This window comes from Camelus dromedarius, chromosome 8, assembly GCF_036321535.1.
Source record: "Camelus dromedarius isolate mCamDro1 chromosome 8, mCamDro1.pat, whole genome shotgun sequence".
In the NCBI taxonomy this organism is placed as follows: Eukaryota; Metazoa; Chordata; class Mammalia; order Artiodactyla; family Camelidae; genus Camelus; species Camelus dromedarius.
In genome coordinates this window covers 67,512,133-67,538,565 of record NC_087443.1, presented here as the reverse complement: position 1 = coordinate 67,538,565, position 26,433 = coordinate 67,512,133, and the positions used below count along the sequence as shown (strand labels likewise).

The following is a 26,433-nucleotide window of genomic DNA, read 5'->3' as shown; positions in this document are numbered from 1 at the left end:
TGCCTAATAATATGGATGGTACTAATCAGGGGCTAATAATTACTGGGAGTTGTACTGTGGACTAGGCACAGTGTTAGACATTGCTTTTCTTATTCTATTTTCATCATTCTATTAAATATAGCCAAACTGTTTTATGCCACGTTCCAGATGAGAAACCAAGGTTCAGAGAAATTACCTTGCTAGTGATTCCTAGATCATAGCTAGTCCGTAGATGAGTTAGGTCTTGTATAACTTTTGTTATATTTATCCCCAGACACCTTATATTTTCTAATTGTAAATGGCACCTTTATTTTAAATTTGTTTTATTCTTTGTTTTTATTTTTGCTGTTATATAGAAATACAAGTGGTTTTAGGTACATTTTTTTTTGGAATCCAGATAATTCCACCTTTAGTCTTTTAATGGATATATTTTACCATTTGTGTGTAATGAAGTCTTAAGGTAATGAGTATCTTTAATCCTTTCCTGAAAATTATAAGACCTTAGATAGCTTGAATCTGATCACTCCCCTAACTTCCAATAATAATAAGGTAAAATAGCAAGATTTTTAATACTTTTGTCTAAATGACTTCCCTCCCAAATTAAACACTATTATTTTATTTAAATTGTAAATGTCAATCTTACAACACTTGTTTAGATTTGCACTTAGATCTAATGATTCTTTTGTTGGCTTTTCCTTCTTCAAACTTTGATGTTCCAGAGTCATTTTCCTTCTTTCTGAAGTACTTTTTTAAAAAAGTTCCTTTGGTGAAAACCCACAGCTGGTAATCTCTTGGTTTCTGTTTACCTAAAAATGTTGTTTTGCTCCTTATTGAAAGCCACTTTGCTAAGAAGAGAATTCCAGGCTGGCGGTTATTTTCTCTTATAACTTGGAAGACACTATTCTACTGCCTTTTGGCTCTGATTCTTGCTAAGATGCTTTCAATTCTTGCTAAGATACTTTCAATCTCATTTATCATTTGTTTATAAGTGATGTGCCTTTTTATCTCTAGTGGCTTTTACTTCTTGTTGGCTCTGGTGATCTGTAGTTTTACTACAATGCGTCTAAATGTGAAATTCTTCATATTTAAGTTGCTTGGCATATGTTGTGAATTTGTGGCTTCATGTCTTTGGTCAGATTTGAAAATTCTCAGCTAGTATCTTTTCAAAGATTGCTCCTCTAATTTCTCCTTCTGCAACTCCGACTTGATGCTTCCTAGACCTTCTCACTGGGACCTCCATGTCTCAACATCTCTCTTGTGCTCTGTCTCATTTTCTCTGTACTGAATTCTACATAAGTTCTTTGGATATATTTTCCAATTCACTAGTTGTCTCTTTAGCTTTGTTTAATCTGCTTTTAAACTCATTCATCCAGATTGTAATTTCAAAAGTTCTACATGGTTCTTTACAGTCATTTTAATAGTTTTCTATTCCTTGATCATTTAAAAATTCCGTTTCTATTTTCTGTAAATACACATACTCCTATTTTGTATTCTATGTTGATAACACCAATATCTGAAAACCTTGAGAAGTCAAAATGTGTTATTTGCCGTTTGACTTTTATTTATGGTAGTATCTTTTTCTTCGTGTGTTTGGTAATTTTTTTTTTCTATAAGCTCATATTTTGTTAAGTTTAATCTGTAGAAATCCAGAGAGGCTAATTTAGGGGTGCTTTTTTTTTTCCAGAAAAAAAAAATTGTTTACGTTAGCTAGAAGCCAGCAGATGTGACTTACCCAGGACTATTTTAACCCTTTTGAGTGTCCTGGTTAAACAGAAGCATTTCAAGTGCAGATCTCCCACTCTGTGTGTTTGTGTGTGTGCATGCACGAGCATTTGCAAGTGTGTGTGTGTGTGCTCCTCCATCGTAGGTCCCCATCTGTGATGCTGGTGGTTGCATTTGGCCCCCAGACAGTTTAGGCTTTCTTATTCACTTACAGCTCACTGCTCTCTGTTCTGGTTTCATCTCGCTGTTTCCTTCCTTCCCTCCTTGGAGATTTCCTTTAGTTTCTTGAAAATTCTTCAGCACATCAAATAATGCATTTTAACTTATCTAATGTCCAGATTTATCATAGGTGGAGATACCGCCTCTGTCTCGACTAACGTAGTTTTCATTTTTTTTGTTGTTGTTCAGCACAAAAGTTTGAAGGTTTGAGCAGTCGATAAAATCACTACCATTAGTTTCATTGTCTTCTAGAGGTTTGCATTTTACTTTTATTTACAGAATAACAGACTGTTACAATGGAAAAGCATCCAAGTGATTATTTAGCACAGTGTTTTCTACTGGAGGCACTATGGGTACCTTGGGCAGGATGAGTCTTTGTCCTGTAAGACTTTTCCAAATGCTGGACATTTAAAATCCCTAATGTCACATAACTGAAATGATTAAAAATAGCACTCATTTCCAATAGGCTCCTAGACTGAGAACTTTGATGCTTAAAACTTTCATTTTACAGATGGAAAATGTCTGCTTTTAAGATAAAGGGCAAAACCCAGAGATGGCCCATGAAGAGTCTAAATGTGCTCGAGGTCTCCTCTCTGCCTCGGGGCTCATTTGACCACATTCTACCTCACTCTCTGTGCTCGAGCCACGCTGCCTTCCAGCCCCGTGGTGTGCCGTACTCCTTTCTGCTGCAGGGCTTTTGCTCTTGTCTCTCTCTTCTGCCTGGTGGACTATTCCCATCTCCCGCTCTTCTTCACTCGCTCTGCCTGCTCTTACTCATCTTTCAGATTACATTTCAAATGCCACTTATTTAGGAAATTGTCCCTGACCCCCAGACTAGGATCAAGATCCCCTGTTACATGCTTTAATAGCCCTTTGGATTTCTGTCAACCCATTTAATATGGCTAAAAATTTATATATTGCAATGACTATTTCCACCAGTAAGCTGTGAAGTCCATGATGTCTGGTTTGTTCACCACTGACTGTACCTAACAAGTGTCTACCACATAACAAGGGCTCAAAAATATTTGTTAAATAAGTGAATAACCTAAAAAGACATTCATGTATGGCCCATCCAAAGAAGGATGAAAAAGTTAAAGTGAAGACTTCCTTGACAATGCCCATCAGGACCTGGGGTACAAACGAAATAGTCTTAAATACTAATTTACAAAATCTTTCTGCTGCCTTCTGTTCTCCAAATGGAAATCTCTCAATCTAAAGTATCTCAGGAAAAAAAAAAAACAAAAAACTTTTCCTTGCTAAACTACTGTGACAGTTGAGCCTTGCAAACAATTTTTCATTCAAGATGTTCAATAACTTCACATTTAATGCTAATATATATCTTCCAGAAAGCCAATATCGTGGACTGCCACACCGTCTTATTGAAAATCCTTAACCTATTGCCAATAGGAATTTTGGATAATTATGGATTTTTAAAGTTTTTCAGTTAATAATTTCAACAACGATCTGTTTGCCACACATTTTGGAAATCTGAATCCCATTATCTGTACATTCCATCTGTTTCCTTGGATTGATCCATCAACATGACTCTATTTAAAAGCTACTTGCCCGTGCTGGTCATCTGCCCTGGAAAACAGAAAAACATACCCACATACTTTTTGTCTCAATGTTCATCTGAGAAACTGACCCTGCTTTTTCCCCTCACTGTGAACCCCTTCTGCTGCCACACACCACACGAGATTTACATTGCTGGGATTTCTTTCACTCTATGCCTGTGACCAACATCTGCCAACAGCTTCTTGGGTTAACTTGACTTTACAGACTGACCAAGCCCATAAGAATCTCCATGAATCGACAAGGACCCAGCTATCTCAGTGTCTACCTGTCCACTAAAGCACATAGGGGCTCTTTTGAATTCTCTATAGTCATCCAGAGAAGGAAAAGGAAATTCCCTTCAAAGACTCTTATTTTTTTGAGAATGCCCTCCTAAAGACAATTTCTCATAAGAAACTAGCTTGGTCAGCCAACCATCTGGTACGATGGAGCCATGGGTGGTCTTTTTGTTTTTCCCACAAACTTATGGTAAACCACAAAATAGTGAACCAAATATAAACTGCTGCTGTCTACATATTTCTTCCCCTTCAAGTGTAGTAAGGTTTCATTCTACTCTTAAAAAAAGAAAACCACCACCCCCTTAGACAAGGACAGGAGTAAACAGTAGACTGGGAGAAAAAAGACAAGGACTTCACATTCGATAAGGCCGGATGCCTAGTGTCCCTGCACTCTTAAAAGGCCCAAAGGAAAACTGCTTCACAAGACTCGAGACCAAGCTCGGCACAGCTACAAAATGTCAGGATAATTCCTTCCTTTAAACAACGCACTCAGCTCAGTGTGAACTGAGCACATTTCCATGAGTAAAATCAACTTACTGGGACCACGCAGAGAAGTTACTTCCCCTAAAACCCATTTCTCTTTGGAAGAAACTAAAAAACCATGAACACCCTTTCACCAAGTAAGACATGGCCTTCTAGAAAGAGTTGAAGGGAAAATAAAATAGAAGAAAAAAAAAAAAAAAAAAGAGGAACAACATGGGCTTCTAGAGAGAGGTGATGGGGGAAAAAAAACTGGAAGGAGAAAATGGAACAACAGCAGAAAGGATGGCTAACGGGAGGCTGTGGCATTTCCCCAGCAAGCAGTGTGAGTTTAATTGAGGCTGACGCATGACAGACTCGCACGTGCAGCATCGCCCGAGCCCCGACTGAAGCTGCTGACAGAGGGTAAACGGAGCGCGGCGGCGGGGCGAGCCCTGGCCTGGCGTGGTGACGCGGGGCACGCAGCCTGCCAGGGGATGGCACGAGGGCTAATGAAGGGCAGCGCCTGTTTTTAAAATTCTTCTCACTTACTTTGGGATCAGACTCTACACCATGAAGCCTTCTCAACCTTTTAGTGCTCAGTTAAGGATATGTGACACTTATTTAAAAATTAATGCATTCTAATCAATTTCAAGTTAGACAGTGAAGAGTCTGCAAAACAGGGGAGACAAAAAGAGAAAAAGGCAGGGGAAGAGAAAAAAAGAACGAGAGGGAAGGAGCGCTATGGATATGGAAGAGGTGGGAGACATGAGAAATATGGCTTAAGTACCTCCGTGTCTTTGAACATCTTTGTAGGAAGAATTTTGTAAAGGTAGACAAACCAACGTAAGAAGTCAGGGGAAATAAAACATATTCTTCGTATAGTCTCTCGAGAGTATAAAAAAGTCTAAGAGCCAAAGTGTGAAAAGACAAATGCAAAAAGAAAATTTTGACATTTGTAAAAACAATACAATTGTAACTTTTTAAAAAGACCAACTTTTTTCCCCCAACCATCACAAGACTACCAAATAGCCCATTATTAAAACATTTTCTTCATTGCCCCATTGTGGGAAATCTTCCAAAATGACTGAATATGTGCTTTAATAGAAAGACACAGTAATGCTTATATGCTCCATTGAAATATTAACAGTAAGAAAAAATAATCACCAGTTTTAATTACGATCATTATACAGAAGACAGAATAAAGAAACAGACTTTCCCATTTCACAGCCACATTTGTGAAATATTCAGGTCAGAGGCAAATAAATGGTAAAAAATTGTGGACTGATTAAGTGTTCAGATGTGCAAGCATAAGTCTCTATTATTTATCTGTTTTACTTCTCTTATTGTCATTAGAGGAAAGTCCTTAATTGCCATTTTTATTTACATGTTCTAGGGACCTGAAAATCACACATATGTAATCCATATTTTATAGGTCATTATCTACAAAAGACTTCCTTTAAAAAGGTGCTTGCCATTTTAGTATAACCAGTGGAGGCGAAGAAAAAAAAATTACTCTGGGTTGTAAGTATAAAAGATCAAATTTATATAATGCAGACCAAGTTTAACTTAGACTGAAAACCTGTTGTCTAATTTTCTATCACTCCTCACTTAAATCAGGTTTACCTTCCTAGGTCTCTCTAGAAACAAATCTGTATCTAACCAGATCAAGCCTTGATAACAGAATATGAGAGTAGACATATTTGGTTTAGAGTCACTTGGAAATCCTGACACCTCAGTTTTCAAACTCATGATAAAATGACCAAAAAAAAAAAAAAAAAAAAAAAGGAATTTGTGAATCCCTAGGTTTGTACCCAAAGAAAAATAACTCAATAATATTTACCTTTTTCTACAAATAGGCTTAACCAAAGATAACCATTTTGTCAGATTTTGAAATAAGCATCACCCATCTTTTTCTTTGCTTTCTGGATTTGGTTTTTATACTACAAAGATATCAATTTAGAGCATTGACATTAAAATTTAAATATTTTCTAATGACATCACCTTGATTAGCACTAAGTAACTTGAAAAGTCTTCCATAGAATCGCATACTCCCTCTTTTACAACTTAGATTGAAGAAGGTCATATACATGTAGAATGTATACAAATGACCAATACAGGCTGCTAACTTACCAGGGAGCTTTTAAGGAATTTACATACTGGAAGCCTAGGCAGCCAATCAGAACTTCTAATCCTTTCACAAGTTGTTTGTTCAATAGCATGACAACAAAAACAGTGAGGAGCAACGGCAATAAAGAGCACACAATAAGGCTCAGCAGATACACATTTTTTTTCTGTGTCTGATGAGAAATCTTATTTGTAAGTCATTCCTTGAACCTCTGGACTTCAGCCAAAGCACGTAACACTACTCCATTACTGCTTCCTGTTGAAGGTGAGTAGTTGTCAATGCCACCATCCTGGGACAACTTTCATTACAAATGGCTGAGATTAAAAGTTGTTCCTGGTTTCTTTACGTTGGTATAAGGAAATCTAGGAGGAGGTGAGAGTCAACCGTGTTAAGCAAGCAGCACAAATCTGCCTGACAACAACTGACAGTCACTCTCCCCTAATTTGCTGATTGGACAGTTCAGATAGTCTGGATACATTCTGAATTTAAGAGGGGAAAAAAATTCTTAAATAAGCATTTTGTCTAAGTGCCAGGTAATAAGCTATCAAAGCAAAACAAAAGAAATGTGAACACAAATTTAATTATCCCTTTGAATCAAAATTATTTTATGTATAAGGTTGTAATATTAGAGTCAGTTATCTAAGAAACGTGGGTAGAAGATAAAAATTGATGGGATGACTTCAAAGATCCTTTCCAAGTTAAGGATTCTTTGACTTTATGGCACATTTTGCTTGGTGTTTTGGTCTGGGAGAGACCTCTGAAAGGAGAAGGAGACTACGAGCCTCAAGAGATGATTGATTTCGGGGGCTTTTACCTAGAGCATCAACAGTAATCATTAATCATTGGAATCTTTTGAAGCTCTTAAGGACTCTACTGGGGCTGCCTGTGTTTTCCACAGGCTTAGCCACAGAGCCATCCTAAGCAAATGATCTTGAAAAAACTTGAAAAAAAAAAAAAGACTAGAAATGTATGCACTTTCTTTGACTCCTCTGGAACACTGAAGATGATTTTAATCAGAAGAAGACATGCTAAGTGCACCTCGTTTAAAACTGATGCTACGTGTATATAACAAGCATTTGGTCTAGCATCTCTCAAGCCTGAATATTTTATGAACTCAGTATCTGTGTGAAGGGTCAGCTTTTTTCTCTTTTCCTGTGTATTTAGCACAATTGGGGGGGGAATATTTCACTTAAAAGCTGGGGTGCAGTCTTTAAAAATGTCTGGGTCTACACTGGCATTATTTCATGATAATATGGCTAAACTTCTCCATCCTTTACAAGTAAGAGTCACAGTCCTATTCAGAATGAAGTGATTTGCCTAAGGGGCTTCACCAGCAAGCCTCCTACCACGCGCATTTGAGACCACTGGTCCATGAGGCATCACTGAATTTGCCAAACAAACAGTGCATTTACCTCACCAATGTGATTTTTTTTCACTGAGGGGTGATGATATGGCAGGGAGGGGTGCACACAGATAAATACTCACAATAATTTCATGATGACAGAATATTTAGAAGAAAGACTTTAAGAATTAGGATATTTCTTAAAACAAGAACATGGCTTCTATGCAGAAATAGAGTCAAATATTTAAATTAGTAAAATCTACCATATTATACATTTTTCTATCCAATATTTACTGTCTGTCTACTATATTCAAAGTATTAGATTCAGGAAGGGGATTTTAAAAATTAATAAGATATGAGCCCTATCCTCAGAATTTATACTGTCAAATTATTTTGGAGTTTTTTTCATCATTACCATAAATGTAATTACTTTTAAAGCTACTTTTTAGCCACCCAAAAAGACATTTTATATTTTCCTAATGATCATCAAAGCTGAGACCATCTTCATTAATTTAACCATTTAAAGTGTTTGTTCAACATTACTTGCTTCCTGTTCTCGGAGTAAGTTCTTCTTTTAATGAATTCTGTTTCAAAAAGCAACCCTATACCTCTTCACTTAATCCCTCCACAAAGCATATACCCAGTTTTTTTCAGGAGCCGTAAGCAGCACAGTTTAAGAGGAACTTCTTAAAATTTACTGATATATAAATAAAATAAGATCCCCTGAGTCTTTATCATAACCATATATCCCACAAAAAATTTTTTTCTGATGAGAATTCTTTCCATAGATTTTAACCCCATTCCATTCCATTTTTACTTCCAACCCCATTTTTACTAGTTAACTTAGTTAAGACAATTTCTAAAGTACAAATATTTGACTGAAGGTCTAGTGATTGCAAAAGCTGCTAAATCTCATGATAGCTATACCAACAGACAAATGCTAATTAAAATGCTGAAGGATGAAAATGCATCCTGATCATTTAATCCCATTTCCAAGCAGTTTGGAAAGAGTAGAGTAAGAAACAAGAGGTGATGAAGATTTTATTTTTCTGACCAAGAAAGGTCAGCTACAGTGTATCAGAATGCGGCATCTTAAGAAAATCATCATTTTAAATGCTGAGATTCCAGCGAGTGGAATAGTTTTCAAATATTAAAATCTCTGTGGTAGGTTCCGACCTTAGAATAACAAGAAAATGACAGGTGCTTATTTTTCCACATAAAAAAATGACACTTATTGTAAGATTGTTATATAAAAGGCCTATTTCCCCTTCATGAAATAAATAATTACACCATTGACTCAACATATTTGCCAGCATGTCTATATGTGGTTTAAGTGGTTCTTTCAATGACCTAAATATAGAAAAGAACTAATACCTACAAACTTAAAAACTATGGTCCAGTGGCCCACAGCCCTTGTGTATCATTTTTCCTTGGCAAATCATTCACACTGCTTCCTCAAGAACCCCTTAAGTGTTCTATTTATACACACGGTGCTGTACTGATCACATCTAGAGGACTGGGTGTACTTTGTTGTAAAAATTAAACAGCTGGTTAAACAGATACGTAACTGTACTGCAAATGATATGGAAGTCCCCGTCTAATACTACTGGGAGGATGTCTTTAAGTAATTCTAAAAGGGCTTAAAGTGAAACTTTTCAAAGGAGGAAGGCCTGGGGTGAGTGTTTGTATTTCAGAAAGCATTTACAGTAAGTGCTGTGTGAGCCAGCCTCCAAGATGACATGACACCCCGTGATTCCCACTGCCTGGCATCCACACCCTGTGTAGTCCCTGCCACACTGTATCAGGGTTGGTCCATGTGATGGGTAGAACACTGCACAAGGGATGATACCTCAAAGCCAAGATTAGGTAAAAAGACATCAGGGCTTTTGTCTTGACTGTTTTAACCTGCACTCTTTCTTGGACCATTTGCTCTGGGAGAAGCCAGTTTCCATGCTGTGAGTACTGTCACCTATGGAGAGGCCCAAGGGGTGGAATAAAACTCTGAGGTCTCCAGACAGCAGTTATTTGAATGAGCTTGGAAGCAGATTTTCCAGCCCCAGGCAAGACTTCTGATCCCTGCAGCCCATATGGAGTGATGCAAGCAGGAAGACTTGGTGAAGGAGGAGAAACTCAAGGAGGGGAAGATTTAGATCAGACTAGCACACGATGACCCAAAGATTGTATGTGGCTCACAGATGAGTTTTGTTTGACCCACACAGGGTTTTAAAAAATGGAGAACTTCCATGAGAATATTTGAATTTCTTGCTTTGCTTGAAAAGTGGGACCATCTAGTAATTTCAAATTCACCCTCCCTCACAGTTACCTCTTCTAGGGATAGGCTGTATGCTAGTTTCCCCCAGGCCCCTTTGTCCTATGCCCGACCTACTTTATTCCTTTCCTTTATCTGTCAGGTCTTCCTAAGTAAGCATTATTGTGGGGGCTATACGGGGGGCTGCAAGTATAGGATGGACTTGACTGAATAGGTATGATTCTTAGCTGTAATGAAAACACCTATTGTTTTCACCCCATCTGTCCATTCTACTCCTGATGGAGACAGACGGAGAGGTGGGCTTCCAGTGTCTATGGAACAGTCTCTGGAAGTAGGCAAATCCATGCAATTAGAAGCAGCACACTTGGCTACAGGTTCAGAAGCCAGAGAGGCTGTAGTGGAAAAAAGTGAGCACAGCTATGAGCTTGTCCTTCTTCTTCTGCTTGGAAAAGTGGGGGAACCAATTATCCCTTCTTCTTCTACCTCCTGGATTACTCGTTTACTCTCCTGCACGTTTCCTTCCCTTTTAATACAGCTCCTAGTGTGCACTATGCCCAGCCTCCTCAGGATACATCAAGGGGCGAAGAAAGGGAAGGAGATACCACACTGATTGTTCCACATCTGTTACCCCCAGGAGCCAGGTCAGGGTTTGTCACACTCTTGGGGATGAGGGGGACTTGGAGGGGGTCAAGTAAAAATCTGTGGAAGGTGGAGCCTGAGCGTGGTGGAGATTAGGTTGGAAAGGCAGTTGGACGACTTAGTGTGGGTCAGGAAGACCACTGAAACCAAAAATAACCCAGCTCTAGGGGGAAAAAGGTTACCACATACATCAAAAGGAATTTTTCGACTTTATTTCCCCCCCGCACAAATTTTCAGAAGAGGCTAATCACAAGAGAGATATAATAGTCAGACAAACATTATGCACATGTACACAGTTATATATTTAACTAATAAATTAACTCAAAATTGACAACTTCTAGATGGTGAACCCACTTGAGTTGAGGGAAATGTCCATTTCTGACATCTTTTTATTACACTATTCTAAATGAGAGGAATACCTCATTTACTTACATGGGTAAAATTGTACTCAGTGATCACCACTGCATACTAAGAAATATGCCACTAATTAGCCAAGGTCATCAGATCATAAATTATACATGAAGGATCAGAAGTTTGATGTTTTGTAATCTCTTTTAGACTTTAACTTTCGCAGAGTTTAAAAAAATTTTTTTTCAAGTTCATTTATTTGTTTTCTATAAGTAGCCTGGTATACAGGAATATGCGCAAATCGCTCCATAAGAAAGAGGTGCTATGTAGAACCAGACTGAAATCTAGAAGCAAAATAATCAGTAGTTTCTGTGTGCATAGCAGTTTCAAATTATTTGAAAGCTCCAAGAACACTCAAAGACATGTCCATGGACTGTAAGCAGGCAAATATATACACATACTATAAAGCCCTTTTAACCAGAATGCTGGATTTTCTCTTTTCTTGAACTTTCCAATTTACCACGTTCATAGACATAGGTAATTCCCCACTTGCAGGAAGCATCTGGTGGAATGCTAGTTTAGCAAGATGCTCTGTAAAAAAGGGCTTGTGATCAAATAAATCTGGGAGTGCTGCCCTAGTCCCATATTTGTTTGAACTTGAGAAATAATATGAAGGATAATGTTGAAGACATTGTCCACCACATCCCACAGCATCCCTGCTGGGAGGGCCCAGGAGAAGAGTGACATTCAAAACTCGGGGCTGAGGGAAGCTGTGCTTTTCCAAACCCCCTTGTATGTTTTATCTTTTGGTTACTTTAACTCAGAACTGATCAGAATTTCCTCTTTGGTCAAATAGGCAGTTCGAGGCAAGCTTATAAACCACTTCTAATGAATGTGTAGAACCTTAGAGAATGAATTTCTGAATAACTTTAAAGTAGTTGTTATTATTTTCTCTTTGTCCTGCTTTTCTTTAACTCTAGTGTACCTTCGGTTCTTTGGAGAATCATGAGAAAGCAAAAATTGAAAGAGGGGATGATGGAGAGTGAGGAGAGGGAGAGACAGAGACAGAAAAACAAAGATATAATCACAAATTACTGAGGTCCTACTTTGTGTTAGGTGTTGTCCCAATTCTTTACACATATGAGTTTTAACCCTTTATGTGTATAACTCCTTAGATGTATTTCTTTGTTATTTATTTATTTTTATGTTTAGTTTTTGTTTTGGGGGGAGGTAACTAGGTTTTATTTATTTACTTATTTATTTTAAAAGAGGTACTGGGTAGATGTATCTTCTTAATCATCCATGAAGTTGTTAAGAGCCCCATTACATAGGTGACGAAAATGAGGTATAAAGAGATTGAATAACTTACCCAAACCAACACAGTTAGCGGCAGAGGCAATGTTGGATTCAACCCCAGGCAGTCTGGCCCCCAAGCACCCACTATGCAAAATTAACAACAGACTAAATGGTTTGGCTTCCATTCTATACTGGTTTACTCTTATCCTTGAACCATTGGTTAACTCCCAGATGAAAAAAAAAAAAGAGGAGCTTATTTCTAAAGCGTGTTGATCTGGCACCAACAGCCCCAAATCCTAAATGTACAGCACACTGGGCAGTGGGAAACGCTGCCAAGAAACTGTGAGCCAGAAGGACTTAAATGAATTGCTTTTTAAGGATGATGAACTCATGAAGGTTTTATTATTATCAGGTATTGCTAAATGCCAACAGTAACTGTTTTTTCTCCCTTACAGGTAATCAGAAGTCACAGCTGTGTATATGGGGGTGGGGTGGGGAGCAGGGGAGGAGGTGGCAGGTAGGGGGTGATAACAGGGGTGACAGGAAGATATTCTTGTTTGTCATTTACTGAGCTGGTCTGAAGATGTAATGCCCCTTTTGACTGTCTAAGAAATCTGTGAGCAGACATAGAAAACAAACTTCTGGTTACCCAAGGGGAAAGGGTGGGTGGAGGGATAAATTAGGAGTTTGGGATTAGCAGGCGCAGAATACCATATACAAAATAGATAAATAAGAAGGTTCTACTGTATAGCATGGGGAACTATATTCAATAGCTTGTAATAACCTATAATGAAAAAGAATATGAAAAAGAATATATATATGTATAAATGAATCACTATGCTGTAACACCAGAAACTTACACAACATTTTTTTTTTTACTGAGGTATAGTCAGTTTACAATGTTGTGTCAGTTTCTGGTGTATAGCACATATATGAATATACATATATTCATTTTCATATTCTTTTTCACTGTAAGCTACTACAAGATATTGAATATATTTCCCTGTGCTATACAGTATAAACTTGTTTATCTATTTTATATATACCAATCAGTATCTGCAAACCTTGAACTCCCAGTTTATCCCTTCCCACCTCTCTCCCCCTTGGCAACCACAAGTCTGTGAGTCTGTTTCTGTTTTATATATAAGTTTATTTGTCTTTTTTTTTTTTTTTAGATTCCACATATGAGTGATATCATATGGTATTTTTCTTTCTCTTTCTGGCTTACTTCACTTAGAATGACATTCTCCAGAGCCATCCATGTTGCTGCAAATAGCATTATTTTATCATTTTTAATGACTGAGTAGTAGTCCATTGTATAAATACACCACATCTTCTTTATCCAGTCATCTGTCAGTGGACATTTAGGCTGTTTCCAAGTCTTGGCTATTGTAAATAGTGCTGCTATGAACACTGGGGTGCAGGTGTCTTTTTGAATTAAGGATCCCTCTGGATATATGCCCAGGAGCGAGATTCCTGGGCCATATGGTAAGTCTACTCCTAGTCTTTTGAGGAATCTCCATACTGTTTTCCAGCGCTGCACCAAACTGCATTCCCACCAACAGTAACACAACATTCTAATTCAATTCTACTTCAACTTTAAATTTTTAAAATTAAAAAAATTAAAAAAAAAAAATCTGTGAGCATCTTATGAAAGGGGAAGGGACTTCAGAAATTCCTAGGACATATTTGGAGATCCAAAGTGTGAAAAAGTACAAGTAAAACAGTGTCAATCTCTAGGGGAAAACAATCTGAATGGGACAAATCTTGACACTTCAGAAAAGTACTATTACCGTTGACATGGTTCAAAATCAAACCAAACACAAACCAAAACAAAACAATGACTGCTTATACTCAGAAAAAAGAGACAATGAATATGACTGAAAAATTATACAAAACCTTCTATACCTCTGAGTACATCAGTGACAAGAGCGGCCACACCATCAGGACCAAAAGACTTCTGTGGGACAGGTGTCTCTCAAAGCCTCTGGGATATGAGGAAACGGGCTCTTAATCTCATTAGGTTGTCCACAAGGTCCCAGTTAATCAGTGTCTACATTCATCAGGGTTTAGCCTGGTACACTTAACATTACACAGTTAAATGCCACAAGGTCCAAATCAGCTTAAACAAGTCATTTTTCCCCTTGGTGCGGCTGCGTTACACAGCCAGCAAGGCCATACGACTGAGGCAAAATACATCATAATTAATTACCAGACGCCTGAAAGGAACCCACTCCGCTAGTCTCCACATTTTATTTAATGGATTAAAAATAAAATACTATTAACAATAAACACTCCTGACTCCTAATAACTATTTAGTTGACATAATGACTGTCTCAGTCGTGTAACAGGTTTTTAAAAAATTAAGCAGCACATTTTTGCATAGCAGGCTATACGGACAACATTATCATGTAGTTCTATGTGGACAACGATTTTTTTAAGAAATTGATCCTTGATGTGTTTCCATAAAGGTGCTTCTCTAAAGCTCAGTCTATTAAGAAAAATCACCCAAATAAATGTTTACAAAATTAACATAAATATTGATGTGAACTAGCTTGAACTCTGCTGTTTTACTGTTTGACATTTTGACCACAATTTCTCAACGTATGCATCCCTTATAAACATATGGTATATAGCTGCTTCCTAAAGATTACCTGATAATATTCTTAATTTTAAGCTCATCAGAATGTCTTATAAATCCACAGGTCTCAATATTTCTACAATTAAAAACAATCAGAGTTTCGAGTTTATTTGAGGCATTTCAAAATTTGTTATCAAAAGGTATTAGAACTATTCGAGGGTTTGAAAGGTTTCCAAATTAAAGATAAACATTTCAGGATTAAGGATCAATCTAGGAGAAAGCTTTGATAAGTCTCCATTTTCCTTAATTTTTTGAGCTTATTCTTTAAGTCCTAGGCTGCTTCGGTTGAATTTTGCTGAACTTTTGCATACCAATTGTTCATTTTCAGCAACATTCAGGGTATGCCTCTTGCATTTGTCAACCTGCCTAAGCAAAAGATTTGAGGGAAAAAAAAATTTCATTCACTCAGCGAACATTAAGTCTTGGGCACTGGGCAAGGTTGAGGTCAAAGGGTGAATAAGACCTAGCCCCTAGTATAATTACTCTTAATTAGGAAAGGAATATGCTAGAATTAATGACTTAATTTTCACTTTTGACATTCCATTGCTCGTGTTAACTTTAGAAATGCTCACATTAAAAAATGAAGTCTAAGCCTGTGATGGTTTAAGAGTAGTGGGCAGAATGGATTTCTGAACAATTTTATTTTGAGGCTTAAATGGTGAGATGTTAATGATTAACTTAGTGGCACAATACGTTCCATTGGATATTCTTTGTTTTATAACGTGCCAAATGGATGAGACCTGTTACTGGGGTGAGTTACTGAAATACCCTCAAACAGTAAAGTTGGGTTGAAAGTCTACTGAATGTGCCACAATGATGACATTTTATTTGCTACTCTTGACTGTGAGGATGATGAGAATTACTACCACCTTTATCCTAAATGAGGCACACAAAATGGTGATTGAGAGACCGTTGAGACTGCACCTAAGTTTACATGAAACTGTTTATTCCCAGGTCCTACAGCAGAGGCTTTACGCTGTACTCATGGGCAAACAGGCGCTAAGCAGAATTAGCTGGAAGTTGAAGGAGTGGACTTGAGTTTTTGACATGTCTGGAAGTTTTTTGCTACCGGGTATATGATTTTTTCTGGATGGCTTGCTTGGGGTGCAGATTTCAGAGAGCTTTTGTATAAAGGTGTGAAGAGATGGGTTGCTACAAGACATGGAAGAAGGAGTTTTAAGCAGAGGCAGACCTGTTACCCTAAGATTTAAGGGGCATTTCACAGCAGCAGTCAAATGCAATTTACCAGTTGAGAGGTAGCTGAATGGATGCTCCTGGGATAGAAGAGCAAACAGCTTTGAATTCTAATAAATAATTATAAACCAAAAAAAAAAAAATTGCAGTCTATGAAATGGCCTTCTATTTAGAGCGATTGTCATGTGAGGAACTAATGCCTGCATTTTTCAGCTCTTCCTGTTCTTAATGGCCTTTAACCCCAGCAATTAGAAGAATGTGGGTTAGACTCCACCCACATGTTTTCTTAAGAATTTATGGAAATATACTGTCTATCTCTATGGGAATAGTTCTAGGGCACCAAAGGGCCCTAGTTGTGACCATTCATGTTCTATCAAAATCTAAATCCAGTTTCAAATGTGTTTGTTTATTCCATTTCTCAAAGTCCTTGAGAAAAATTACTCCTAAAAACACTAAAATGTGAACCATTCTCATTAACAGATAATGACACCTTACAGCACATGCCACTTCTCTTTTCTTGCCTTACTGATGATATTTGTTACAGAGAATCCTTGTTTCATGATGGAATAACTGGAGAACTCCTATTGCTCATCAGCTTAAAGGTCAAGGGTCATGCTGGTCAGTCACACTTCTGAAAGCAAACAGGACAGACCTACTACTTCCTAGGATGAGGCATGGAACAACGAATAAAAGTGGCCAAATACCAGAGAAACAGTAAATAAAAAGAATGTCGACAAAGCTCGGAGCACCTGGTTGGTATGAAATAAATTAGACCAGGCACATTTACAAAAGTTTTCCTATAGAAAGAAATGTTTAAATATGCTAAATACAGCAAATATTGTGACTCAGAATTTTAGTCCAGCATGTTTTGAATATGAGCAATAGTGTTTATGTGTAGCAGACATGCCAACCGGTTTTTACTGAACATCAATATTTACTGTCATTGGGGTATTATTGATTTTGGCTTCTTGTTGGTCAGTATTTTCCTTCAGAAAAGCACCTTGGACTTTCCTGCCTCTGTACATTTATTTAAGCAGTTCCCTTCACTCAGAATGCCTTTTCCACATATTCAAATATTACTCACTGTCCAAAAGCCAGGCCAGACTTCACCTCTCCCTCTCATGAAGATTTCCCTAATCTCAGGAACTGGAGTTAAGTACTTCCTTCTTTGACGCTCCGAAGAACATCCTTGCAACATGATTCAAGTACTCAGAGTCACTACAAGTTAGACTTGGCAACCCAACATTTACTGAAATTTATCTCCTTTTTTAGACTGTAAATGCTTTGAGGGGAAGCACAGGACTGCACTTTATTCATATTTGCCTATTCAGAATCCTTAGCATGAAGAACTGTTCTGCACACAGCAGACAGAATATTTGTACGTACATACTCATGCTCTCAATGAATGACTACAAATAACTGTCATAATGTAATTCACACCCAACACTAATTTTAAACGGTTGTAAAAATTCATTTAATCATTCATGATTTTTTGAACATTCACTTTTGACCAGGCACTCTTTTAGGAGCTACAGACACAGCAGAGACCAAAACAGACCTGGTCTCCTAGACTTTAACTTCTGATGCCAAAAAAAAGGACATATAAATATAGACTACAAAGTCGGGCTGTGATAAGTGTAGGGTAAGAGGAGAATGCAAGAGACAGTATTTTAGACAAGGTGGTCAGGAAAGAGCTTTCTGAGGCGGCCACACATGAACAAAGCAAGTGTGAACCCTAGGGAATATCTGGGAGCAGGGTTTCTGGGCAGAAGTACTAGCAAGAACAGAGATGCTCTGGCAAGAAAGTGCTAGGCATTTCAGAAAGTCGGGTAAAGAAGAGTGGTAGGAATTATGGTTGGAGGGCTAAGTGGCCCAATAACGGGAGGCCATGTGGACCATGCACAGTAAAGACTGGGTTTTGTGCCAAATGTGATACAAGTTACTGGATGGTCTGATCATAGGATGACTTCATCTGATTTAAGATTTCAAAGCACCTGGCTGCTAACGATTAAAAAAAGAATATATGGGGGCCGTTGTAGAAGGGAGATCAATTAGGAGACCACCACAGCAGCGCAAGGCAGAGGTGCTGCTGGATCAGGGTGGTAACAGTGATGGTGCAGAGAAGTGGTCAACTTTGGGAAGTCCTTAGAAGGCAGAGCCTCCAGGAGCTGCTGATGGATTGGATGTGAGGGGTGAGACAGAGAGAGGAATCCAAGTTGGCTCCAAGGTTTTGGTTTGAACAACGAAATGGAAACAAATTTCCATTGAGATAAAGGACACTGGAAAGAGAGAAGGATGTGGGGAAGTAAGAGTTCTGTTCTGGACACATTAAGCTTGAGTTGACAAATAGCAGTCAATTGGACATGGCAGGTAGGTAGCTAGATATAAGTCCACAGCTGGAGATACAAATGTGAGATTTACGGGAATACAGCCACAATCTATTTAAACATCTACATGCTTTTGAGGCTATAAGGTTAAAATTAACTGGTATACTTTAAAGCCCACGTACAACCTATTAAGTATAGTGAATTTAAAAAATAAAGTTACTTTAATCTGTTGCCTACCACATCAACAGTTGACCCTAATCCCAGAGGCATAAATAAGCATGTACATTTTGGGCAAACTTTAATCATAAAAAAGAATGAAGTATATTCTACCATAAATATTTCAGCAAATAGTCATATGACAGAACATGAATGTTTAATCTAGACATCACCTTGGTCATTGTATGTTAGACAGTATGTCTGTGATTTCCTCTAGAAATTCCAAATTGCAGCCAATTTTTTTCCATGTATAAGTGAAAGTGATACTTCCCCATTATTTGCCACCTTTTTCTTTATCTCTTGTTCTCACTCTCACGCTGCACCGTGTAGGATTCTTAAAAGAATAAAAATGTATTTTATATTGTCCTAGCCAACTTTGTGCTGCTGACTCAAGGGAAAAACCAACCTAATATAGGTTCCTACTCAATGTATGTCATATACACATGTGGTAAAGGAAGATTTGGGGAGACATGGGAAATCATCATTTTCCCCCCTTAGGAATAAAATTAGCTAATTCTCCTCAACTCCTCAATTCCCCAAAGAATAATTCCCCTCATTTATTTTCAAGTGAGGCTGTTAATATAAGAAAAAAAATGAGTGGAAAATTTACCGGTCCCAACTATGACTAGTCAACCCAAAAGACACAATCTGTGTCAGCAAGGAAATAAAAGGTGAAGAAGAGACATAGTCCCAAGTCAGCTGAGGGCTGGATGGTTGCAACAGCCTTCTCGCCTGTCTTGTCTTCAGTCTCTCTGTGTGGCTTCATTCTGTTTTTTTCATTGCTAAACTAATCTTTTTGCAGCACTGTGTATTAGCCTCCTACTGCTGCTGTAACAAATTACCACAAACTTAATGGTTTAAAAGAACACAGATTTATTCTCATAGTTTTGGAAGTCTGAAGTCTGAAATGGATTTTACTGGTCTCAAACCAGGGTGTTGATAGGGCTGTGTTCCTTTTGAAGGTTCTAGGGGAAGATGTGTTTCCTTGCCTTTTCCAGCTTCTAGAGGCACCAACATTCCTTGGCTTGTGGCCCCTTCTTCCAGCCTTAAAGTGAGTGGCATAGTATCTTCAAATCTCTCTGTCTGACCTCTGCTTCCATCATCACATTTCCTTCTCTGACTCTAACACTCTTGCCTTCCTCTGATTAGGACCCTAGTGATTTCAATGGGATGACTTAGATAATCCAGGATAATCTTCCCATCTTAAGAGCATCACCAGTCACATCTGCCAAGTCCCTTCTGCCATTAAAATAATATATTCACAGGACATCTTGAGGGAGAGGGGCATTATTCTATCTACTGAACATTGTTTTCAAATATTTCATTTCTCAGAAATGTTTTGTGATCATCCTGGAGGTTAATAACTGGGGCTCTGAGTCAGACAACCCTGGATTTAAAACCTGCTTCATCACACATCAGCTGCGTGAACTTGGACATGATTCTTAGCTTCTCTAAACCTTAATTTCTGATTCTAGAAAACGAGATAATAATGGTATCTATTTTATAATGATAATGAGATAATAAATGCAAAACACATGATATAATTTAGTTTAAAAATACTTATTGAGTTGCCCTCTGTGTGCCAGGCCCTGCGCTGGGATATCATATTTCTCTCTGAGTCGAGAACAAAGTGTCTGGTATTAGAAGCCCTCCACAAAGGCCTTTTCCTCCAGTGCTTGTTGGCTGTCCACTCCCTGGCACCCGCCATATACTATTTTGCCCTAATACTTAACTGTTCACATAAATATGCCTGCCCTAGCTAAACTACAAGATCCAAGGCTAGTATCTTCTCTAAGTCCTGATTCTATTTTAAAATAAAGGAAGTCGGTCTAATGTGCCTGTCCCCCATCCACCCAGTACCAAAGACACCCACATTCCAGCTCCCTGCTTTCTCTAGCTTAATATGCTCTTAGCCCAGTCAGACCCCTCCTTGTGTCCTGTCTGCTACCTCACTACAGCCTCACTCAGCCCCAAATTCGACCCTCCTAGCTGCCGAAGCAGCCCCTGGCCTCCTGTCTCTCTCACCCTTGCTTCTCAAGGAAGTTTCTAGAAGAGTGGCTTTTGCTCTGGCTCCAGACCTAGAACACTGTTGAAGAGTAACTGGTATATTTTGAAGAAACAGTGAATGGAGGATTGAATGAAGGAAGGGGTACCGGCAGTATCTTACTACAACCTGGTTTCCTGTTATTACTAAATCAGATACAATGTAGATTGGTTGTCTCCTCTCAAAAAATAAAATCATTTCACAAAAGCAAAGTCTGAGAAAACCGGAAAGGCCCAGTTCATGTATGAATATGTAGCAGGCCTTTATTCACATACTTGCATTCCAGAGAGGGCCCACAGTACATGGAAAATCAATCATGAGTCCAGGTTATTATTTTTTTTTAAAGGAGGGGATCTTTTCCATATGACACCTAATGGTGGCAGCAATAATACAAAATAAGCTTTTAAAAATCGTCCTCCATTGTTCTCCATTATTTGGGTCTTTGATGTATCCTACATTATGAGCTATCAAAGCAAGACAATACATCCAAGGGAGAGAACACTGCTAATGAAGGAAACATTAAAAGGTTATGCTTTCTCCCCGTTACTTTTGTCTTCTTTGCAAATGGTTTTAAAGGTCATTTTAAAAATAGCCTGCAAGGCTACAAAGCCCTCTAAATATTTAAATAACACAATGCGGCTTATTTTTACATAGTGTTCTAAATGCACATCACAAAATGCTTCACAGAAATGTCAGTCAAAGGCTAAAGAGAATAGAAAGGTGCATTTGAAGACTGAACAGAAGGAAAAGAATGATTCAAATGAGAAGGAAGAGACCTTTCAATAAACAGTACATAAACTGGCTGCACAAATGAAAATACAACCATACACTTTAGATAATTAGAGAGACTTCAGAGAAAGGGGTCAAACTGGAGACAGCCCCAAATCAAGATGTCACATATACTAGGGGAAGCCAACTGAGTCTTGGGTCTTCAAATGGTGGTCTGATAATGTTACTCTGAAGAAAGCAACTAGAATAAATTGGTGGGGGTTTTTTGTTTTTGATTTTAGCATTTACCGTGTGCCAGGCCCTGAGCTCAGTGTTTTATTCGTCCCCTCATTTAGGCCTCACAGGTTAGGTTTTACCTTTAACATTTACAGACAAAGAATCCGACCCAGAGAGGTTCAGTCAATTCTCAGAGGTCACGGTGAGCACAAGAGTCCAGACTCTTCCAGATCTGTCTCATTCTTGAACTTCCAATCCAAGTTAGTGCCAAAGAATGAGAACCAGACAAGAAACCAAGAAGTAACATATAGAACCACAAAGGAAGTAGAAGGAAAGTAAGAGTTTGTTTTTGGTCTTAGTTATAACAGGAAAGGTTTTTCTGAACATAAATTCAAAGAAAAACATTTTTTAAAAAGAAAAAATTCTGCCACATCAAATTTAAAATTTCAGTACTTCAAGAACAGTAGAGGTGGGAGGGTGGGAGGGTAATAGCTCAGTAGTAGAGTGCGTGCTTAGCATCCACAAGGTCCTGGGTCCAATTCCCAGCAAAACAAAACAAAACAAAAAAAACAGTAGAAAAAGCCTACTGATAAGATTTGAAAAAAGTATGCCACAAACATGAAGCACACAGAGCAGTTACTAGAAGAGCTCTTGTGTAGATCAAGAAGAAACCCACAAACATCCCAACAAAAAAGTTCACTTTCAAAGCAAAAATAAGCAAAAGAATTACAATGATTAATAAACATGAGAGAAAACAGCAGCCTTAATAGTGATAAATAAATGCGGCAAGGCCACCAGAGCATCTTTTGGATCAGTTTCAATGAAGGTTTTAGGAAAAGCAAATTATTAACCTACTTTCGCTTATTGGAGGGCGATTTGATTTTACATATAAAAAAGTCTTGAAAATAGTCATGTGCTTTGGCCCAGCAATTCCACTCTTAGGAATTTATCATTAAGAAATAGCCAAAAATTTATGCAAAAAATTATGAATGACTATCACAACTGCAACATTAGAACAGTAAAAAAAAAAAATCAAGACAAAATGTCAAATAATTGGAATCTGGTTAAATAAATGTATGATATAGTCATAGGGTGGAGTTGTAGACAGCCATTAATTTTTTTTTCTCAGCAGAATATTTGATGATATGGAAAAGTCTTCACACTGTATTAATTTTTTTAAAGCAGGCTTTTAAAATACATAGGTATATATATATATATATATATATATATATATATATATATATATATATATATATATATATATTTCAGGGTTACAAACTTAAATGCTTACAGAGAATGATAGCAAATGCATGCTGTGATATGACCAGGTTTTATTAAAAAAGGGTGACCACATGTCCTGTCTGAACATGTTCACACATACACGCATCCACCAGCCTGTGATGTTTGTTTGAATAGTTGCTAAAAAATATCTAGAGTGGTTGGTGGATTACGAGTAATTTTAATTTTCTTCTGTATGCTTTTCTATTTTTCTTAAACTTTCTATATGGGGGTTGAAAAAACCCTATTTTTATAGTAAACAATTCTTTTTTTTTTTCCCCTAATAAATGTTATGAAATAGACAACAAGAGACAATCAGTGCCGGCTTGCTTTTAGACAGAACCACTGACACCACCCCACCCTGAGGTCGCTTTTTCTACCCTGTTTGCAGAGTTCCCTCTGAGGAAGCGGCTTTCACTGCGTCTGCTTCACAACCCTGTCTATCCTTTGACCATGACCTCTGGAAATGCACTGAAAATGCTAAAGCAGTGGTTCTCAGTCTTCACTGGTGTCTGAAGTCCCTAAGGAGCTTTAAAAAACGCTGTTGCTGACACCCCACCCTGGAGATTCTGATTCAGTTAATCTGGGGTGGGGCCCAAGCATTATTAAGTTTTAAAAGCTCCTCAGCTGGCTGTAACATTGAGCCAAGGTTGAAAACTCTTGGTCTGATCTACACTTTTCAGACTGCAGCTTAATTTCCTAAAGGATGCATCCTTTAAGAAGATGGGAAAGAAGATCATGCTCATTCTTGGTATACGATGCCTGTCTATATTTCTAATCTATTTGAAATGATCACTATGAATTCTCTCCTTTAAGCTGAATAGTCCTTCATTTGATAAACACTTGATTATAAAGCACTGTATCATAGGGCTGTATCTCCTTCCTTCATGGAACTAAACACAACCTTCATTTAGGGTTTACTGGCAGGATTACATCATTAACATCTTCTTTTCCTCCACTGGACTGTAAACGCCATGAGGATAAGAACATCTGTTTTTTTCCCCCATGTATCCTCATAATTTGCAAATTGAGTAATGTACTTGGGCACCAAATCTAATCATTTATGTGTTCTCTGAGGATGACATTCGGGACGCAACATTTATGGAATTGCACACTTGCTGGGTATAAAGTACTATGACAAATAATGCCTGGATATAAACCAAAGCACAGACAGACTCCAAGTGCTATGATTTAGTAAGGGAGAGATGAATGCAAATATCTAAATGCATCACTAAGCCCAATGAAGAAGTGCCACTGCAGAGGCAGAAACCCAACGGCATCAACAGACGGAGAAGTGGTTTTTCTGACTGGGACTTTCATGGAAGCACCAATGAGGAAATATTCAAGTTAAGCTTTGGAGGATGAACAGATGTTGAGAGTCAGAAAGGGTGGAGAAAGGGCACTTGCTGCTGCAACATATTATCTCAAACTTATGGCTTAAAACAACACAAATTTATTATCTCTAAAGATGAGAAGTCCAGGTGGGCATGGCTTCTTTCTCTGCTCTGGGTCCTACAGGATCAAAATCAAGGTGTTGCCAGGGCTGCATTCATTTCTGGAGGTTCTGGAGATGAACTGACCTCAAAGCTCTTTCAGGCTGTTGGCCAAACTCAGTTCCGTGTGGTTGTACAACTGAGGTCACCATTTTCTATTGGCTGTCAGCCAGAGAACTCTCTTAGCCCCTTACACTGTCTGTATTTCTTTTTTTTTTTTTAATTTTTGGGGGGGATCATTAGGTTTACTGATTTATTTTTAGAGGAGGTACTGGGGATTGAAACCAGGACCTCATGCATGCTAGGCATGTGCTCTACCACTTGAGCTATACCCTTCCCCTGTATTTCTTACCATTTTGCCCCTCTAGCTTTGAACCAGCAAAGGTACACTGAATCTTTTCTGCCTCCAGCCAAAGTTCTTTAAAAGAGCTCATGTGATTAGATTGGACCCACCAAGTTTAGGAAACTCACCCTGTCTTAAGCTCTGTAACCTTAATTACATCTGCAAAGTCCCTTTTGCCACGTATCATAAAATAATTGCATGTTCCAGAGATTAGGTCATGGATGTCTTCAGAGGTCCATTCTGTCCACCATGCCAAGTAACCCGCAGGATAATCAGTAGGATATGGTTGCAGCATAGATGCTGGGAGATATGGGCAAGGAGCTTCAGAGCCCTAAAAACCAACCTGAGATGTCTGGAGTTTATCATGTCAGCAAGATGTGGTTAAGGCTCAGAGTGGGTAAATTTCATATACTAAAAAATATAGAATTGTTTTAGAAAACACCTCTTGTAATATAATTCTGGGAACATAATAGGAAGCTGAATGCCTGTGTTTTATATGCTCAGCTTCTACCATTACAGCCAAGAAGAGAGATACCGTAGCTGAAGCTAATTCTTTCCAGAGCTGTGGCTATCTTTCTGTACACTGATTATTACCCTGAACATATCTTCTGTTCTTGTTCCCAATCTCTGATCTAATGAAATAAATAAATTACATATATGTATATAATATATATATTTCACATATACATGTATATAGGGAAATAGATTCTCTCTCTGTATATGTGTGTATGTGTCTGTATATATTTATATATCTCATATGTATCCAATACTCTACATTCCTCTTTATAACTTGCCCTGATTCACTAACCATACATTTCCATTATCATCTCTGAGTAATAAAAAAATTCTTTATATCAACTCACCCATATACAAGCTTCCAAGTGGCTACCAACTTCCATCTCTCGCTAAATATCAGGAAACATGACTCAGACTCAAAATACCCCTAATAGAGATTAGGGCAAAAACATCGAGTGGAAAAGTAAGCTATGTTCATTTACTGAGTTCATATTCTGAGTACAAAAATATTGTGTCATGAAAACTAGAAATCTACACTTAAATAGCACCCTAACATTAAGGTTTGGCCCTTCACTCCCTATACACATTAAATCTATAAAAAGGAAGAAAACTATAAATCATCATCTTTAAGGAAATGCACATTGCAATTCTCATGAAATAAATTCAGGCTTTGACAACACATTTTTTCCCCTCTTTTGACTTAATACCTGTGTGTGTAGTAATAATCTTCTGGGCAAGAATTTGGATTCTGACGTCAAAGCGCTGGTTTAAATCCTCACTCTACCTACCATTTTCTAGAAGCGCTATCTTCAGCAGATTACCAAACTCTCTGTGTCCTCCTCACTGTAAATGGGGACAAAAATGATACCTCCTTCAGAGGGTTGTTGTGACTTGACACATGTAAAGCACTAAGAATGGTGTCTACACATAGTGAGTACTCGACAAATGTTAGCTATTCTCTTTACTATTATTTTTAAATACATCAGATGTTATTCTCTGCAATTTATTTCCCCTACTTCTGTTCTCCCATTTCTTAAGAGGAGAGAGGTTTTAATTTCATGAAGACAAACCAGTTCTCAGACACAATAAGGCAAATAAAACAGTTTTCTTAGAAGTAAAAATCTTTGACATTTGCGCTTTCAATATAAAACTTTATAGAAAAGAAAGGTGAAGAAGCAAAGGGTT

The 26,433-nt window shown here is 37.9% G+C and overlaps 1 protein-coding gene and 2 non-coding genes across 11 annotated transcripts in view; 2 read left to right on the top strand and 1 right to left on the bottom strand.

Annotated features, from left to right (window-relative positions):
• Positions 1–26,433, bottom strand: part of VTI1A (vesicle transport through interaction with t-SNAREs 1A) — a 334,543-nt gene that overhangs the window by 184,182 nt on the left and 123,928 nt on the right. The gene's annotated exons all lie outside the window — the stretch shown is intronic.
• Positions 15,483–15,544, top strand: LOC116156144 (small nucleolar RNA SNORD75). The gene has a single exon (XR_004139997.1). It is a non-coding gene; the product is annotated as a small nucleolar RNA SNORD75 (small nucleolar RNA).
• LOC116156108 (small nucleolar RNA SNORD24) lies at positions 15,699–15,780 on the top strand. Its single transcript, XR_004139972.1, has one exon. It is a non-coding gene; the product is annotated as a small nucleolar RNA SNORD24 (small nucleolar RNA).